General features: G+C 48.5%; 1 pseudogene; it reads left to right on the forward strand.

Annotated features, from left to right (window-relative positions):
• Positions 1 to 2358: 2358 nt before the first annotated feature.
• Positions 2359 to 4575, forward strand: LOC136557239 (splicing factor Cactin pseudogene; annotated as a pseudogene).
• Positions 4576 to 5104: the final 529 nt, after the last annotated feature.

A 5104-nucleotide genomic window follows, 5' to 3' on the forward strand; every position in this document is an offset into this window, starting at 1 on the left:
TAAAGTGGGCCCATGCCCCTCATTCCCTACTGTAAGTGCTCTGTCATTTCCACAGCGAGCTCATGTCACTACCATGGGGACACCAGTCCATTACCCGGGCTCAAGAATTAAGCCTGCTGAGCTTCATAAAAGTCCAAATCCAGATGTTACAAACCAAACAGTCAACAGCCCTGGCAGGGTTATTATTGCAAATCTCTTATGCCATGACAGAGAGGACGAGAAGGGTGGCACACAAAAAGAGGTGCTCGTTCTCTCCTGCTGAGGGGTTTAAGCAGGCTGGCAGCTACAGGAAACACCGAGGGGTCTCTCCTCTTGGTGTTCCACAGGCAGGAGATGGGATATTCACATGACTATCCCCTTCACCCCACTGCAAGGAGACTACAGTGCCCCAACAGCCTCCACATCTGCTTTAGGTTCCCAGGCTCCAATGCACACTTGTAACAGAGCATTAAAAGTCTGGGCCTTCTCCAGATCTGGAAAAGGAGAAACACTTTCTCCTCTTGGAGAGGAATTGGAGGCTACAGGGGGTGGAGAATGACGACAGACAAACAAATCCATCACAGTTGATCACTGCTTTTGGAAAACAATACAGCATCATAAAAATATCTGTAAATATTTTAATAAGGCTTCTTTTACACTGAAAAAATTACTGCTTTTTTTTAATACAGAGTAATGTTTTAAATGTTCTGAACTTACCAGGAACACTGTTGACTTTGGGATTTAATAGCTAATATAATATTAAGTACACATTTGCAGCTCATCAGGAGAAGCATACCCGCTGATCAGAAACATGATGTAAAAGGAGAGCTGCTGATGAACTGTGGTCATTTACCTCCTCAAATTTCCCCACTGACGCACATCATCAGAGCCCCTGCAAAGAGAGCCAAGGCTGTTTTCCCCTGAATCAAATAGCAAGGGAGATGTTATTTGAGACATTTAACCAACTTGGGAGCATATGCCTTGCAGACTATCCCCAGTGAGGAATTCATTTTACCCATGCCAGAGCTTTTCACCCTGGGATCTCCCTTCATGGCTAAGGCAGGGAATTAAGCTACAATCCCATCAGCTACACATTACCAGAAAAAGAGAAACACTGATATTCCTCTTGGATAAAAATGTTAACCAGCTAGTAACTATTAAAGTAAAAGTCATTTAAAAGATAAAAACCATATTTGACTCATTTATAAAATCATCTGTAGCCATACATGAAAGGAAAAAAGTTTGCTGAAAAGACCCCAGTTCTATGGGTCTGTTGCCAAAACCCACATTTGCTTGCAAACAATTTTACTCCATATGATAGTAAGTCTGGGCATTTAAAGTAGAGTTTGCAATAATGGTTGTGGCAGTTCTCAGTCCATGACAGATTGGACAAAGGTCTGTAAATTTGGACAATACATAGTAAAAAAAACCCCACCCAAACACAACTGGATGAATGCCTTGGTGTTGCAGTCAGGTGCTGTGAGCCACAGCCTGCAGCGAGACAAAACTCAGAAACTGAATTTACAAATGTCTTAGGTTTCAAATGCAGCATGTGACTGGGGGTGTCTACTCTATTGGCATCTTTTAGAAGTGAGGCAGTTATCTGCTGTTAATTGGGCCACCTGTTAAGACAATGTGGAACAGTTTTTCTTTATCTCTTCCACAACCAACCTTCTCTCCGGAGGCCCTCCAGGAAATATCTTCTCTTAATGGGCCATTGAGTGTCACTGCATGACTGATAAAATTACATCATCCCATTGGGAAATGCTCTGCCCAGAGGGAGGAGCCAAGCATTCCTACCTAGATATAATCTGAGATTTGGAACAACGGAGACAGCCTTTTCCCACTGGATTCCCAGAGGAGCAGCTGTTTTCTGCACTGGATTCCCAGAGGAAGACCAGGCCCATCTGCACCACCACTGAATCTTCAGAAGAAAACAAGACCCGTCTACAAGATCACTGCTTCAACAGAGCCACATCTATCATTCCAGGAGCACTGCAGCCACCATTTAATGGGACTAATACCAACACTCTGACCCACAGGGTGTCAGGTCATATTCTGACTCTGTCAGTGTTGTTTTGTATTACTATATTTTAATTTTTTCTAACAAAAACTATTATCCCTACTCCCATATTTTTGCCCGAGAGCCCCTTAATTTCAAAATTACAATAATTCAGAAGGAGAGGGTTTACATTTTTCATTTCAAGAGAGGCTCCCACTTTCCTAAGCAAGCACCTGTCTTTTCAAACTGAGACAACAAAGTGACAAAAGACTATAGCTATGACCAGCTGTGAGACAGCACAAAACAAGCGCAGACAAGAGCCAGCCAGTGGAGGAGGACCCAAACAGCAAGACCCCAGGGCAGAGCTGCTGCTGTCAATGGGCTCCAGGCTGCACAGCCCAGCCCGAGGCAGCCACTCAGGGCAGGAAAGGGACCTGGACAAGGAACAGGACCATGAGCAGGATCGGGGCGCTTGTGGTCCAGGAGCTGTGGGCAGCTACACCACAGCCAGAGCAAGAGCCACAGTCAGGGCTGGCACCAAAAGCCAAGCTTGGGCTCAGACTCTGCCAATGAGAGACAGAAATGGAAAAAGAAGAAAAGAAGCCACAGCCAGGACCAGCAGTGTAAGGACCAGAGGAAACAGTGCTGAGTCCTGGGAGTGCTCCCCTGGCTCCAGCCCGGAGCGTGGGCAGGACAGGGCAGCACAGAGCTGGGAGTGGCACCACAGGAGGGATGGATCCAAGTCCTCTGTGTCCTCCATCAGCTCCCCTGCCCCACCACATCCCCAAGAGGAGCTGGGGCAGCAGCTGAGCCTGAGGGAAGAACAGAAGAAACAGGCAGCTCTGCTGAAGGCCTTGGAGACATCCAAGGAGAAGCAAGCACAGAGGTTGGCCAAGAAGGTGGCCAAGGAGAGAAAGAAACAGGAGAAGATAGGCTGCAGTGAGGAGTACATGGGCTACCCCAACACTGACAATCCTTTCAGGGACAATAACCTGCTGAGCACATTCATCTGGAACAAGGCTCTGGAAAAGGAATGGATCAGCCATCTGGATGAGAAGGACCTGAAGGAGAGGATCAAGCAAATCCAGGAGGACAATCGCCTGGAGCTGCAGAAGATGAAGCAGCTGTGCCTGGAGTGGAAAAAAGCCATGCGGGAGCAGGAGCTGGAGATGCTGCAGCAGGAGAGAGAGGCAGAGCACTTCAAAACCTGGGAAGAGCAGAAGGACAAGTTCCACTTGCAGCAGGCCAAGCTGCGGTCTAAGATCCGGATTCCGGATGGGAGGGAGAAACCCATTGATCTTCTGGCCAAGGACATCAGTGCAGAGGATGATGACCTGGCTGTGGAGATGCACGAGCCCTACACCTTCCTAAATGGCTTGACCATCTCCGACATGGAGGACCTGGTGGAGGACATCCAGGTGTACATGAAGCTGGATCAAGGGAAGAACACGGACTTCTGGATGGACATGACCATCATCACAGAGGGTAAAATAGCCAAGCTCTGCAAGCTGGAGGCCTCTAGGAAAGGAGGACCAGGGAGCATCGTCAATGCCTCGGTCAGCTCAGATGTGCAGGCCGTGTTCAAGGGGAAGACCTACAACCAGCTGCAAGCTCTGTACCAGGGCATTGAGAGCAAGATCCAGGCAGGAGGGCCCAACCTGGACACCGGGTACTGGGAGAGCCTTCTGCATCAGCTGAAGGCTGACATGGCTCGGGCCAAGTTACAGGAGCAGCACCAGGACATGCTGCATCAGAAGCTCTACAAGCTGAAGCAAGAGCAGGGTGTGGAGTGTGAACCGCTCTTGCCCATCATCAAGCAGGAGCCAGCTTCCCTCAGCAACAGGCTGGATCCTGAGGAGAGTCTTGACCTACAGCCAGGGCCATCCTCAGAGCCAGAGCAGGACACAGAGGCCAAGGGAGAGGCAGAGGGGGAGGCTGTGCTGATGGAGGAGAATCTGATCCAGCAGAGCCTGGATGACTATGATGTGGGCAAGTACAGCCCCCAGCTGCTGGGCCCCAATGAGCTGCCCTGCAATGCCCACATGCTGGAGGCCAAGGACACTCATCAACTGCTGCTCCTGTGCCAGCAGCTCCAGGTGACAGGCAATGCTCCTGAGAACACCCACAACATCATCTTCCGTAAGGCTAAGGAGGACATAGGCACAGACGAGGCGCAGTTCAGCGTGGAGATGCCGCTCACGGGCCAGGCCTATCTGTGGGCTGACAAGTACCAGCCCCACAAGCCCCGCTTCTTCAACAGTGTGCACACAGGCTTCGAGTGGAACAAGTACAACCAGGCCCACTACGACACTGACAACCCCCCACCCAAGACTGTGCTGGGCTATAAGTTCAACATCTTCTACCCCAACCTCATTGATGAGCGCTCAATGCCCAAGTACTTCCTGGAGGCCTGCCAGGACAGCAAGGACTTGGCCATCCTGCACTTCCATGCCAGGCCACCCTATGAGGACATCACCGTCAAGATTGTCAGCAGGGTGTGGGAGTATTCCCACCGCCATGGCTTCCACTGCCAGTTTGCCAATGGCATCTTCCAGCTCTGGTTCCACTTCAGGCAGTACAGGTACCGCCGGTGAGGGGCTGCTCAGCACCCTTGGACACCTGCCAGGGGTAGGCAGGGGGCATCATCTCATGGCACAGACACTGCTCCAGGCAGGGCCCCAAGGCCTGGCCCTGAGACTCTGGTATGAATAAACCTGATTTTTACCATTTTTTACAGTCTGGGAGGAATTCAAAGCTGTTGGCGAACACCATGACACAGTTGCAATGCTGCTAGCTTTTACTATAATAATTAAAAATTTAAGCTCTTATCTATGCACCTATCTACATCACATAATATTACAATGACTTTACCACACCCTCCTTGTAATTCCTTCAGGAAAATCATTCCAGTTTTATTTTAAGCATGTATTGTTCAAATTCTCAGTATCTTTTGTATTAATAGTATCAAAATAAGTTGAAACATTTATAGATAATAAACTTCAATATGTTAATTTGACCTGATCTTAGCAACACTTAAGTTGTATTACTTTTAGGTCTAAGTACTGTTAAGTTAGATTTTATCAGTATGGTATTCTGTTGAAATTAAGTTTATTTTTTTTCTGT

Source organism: Molothrus aeneus, chromosome 5 (genome assembly GCF_037042795.1).
Source record: "Molothrus aeneus isolate 106 chromosome 5, BPBGC_Maene_1.0, whole genome shotgun sequence".
NCBI lineage: Eukaryota > Metazoa > Chordata > Aves > Passeriformes > Icteridae > Molothrus > Molothrus aeneus.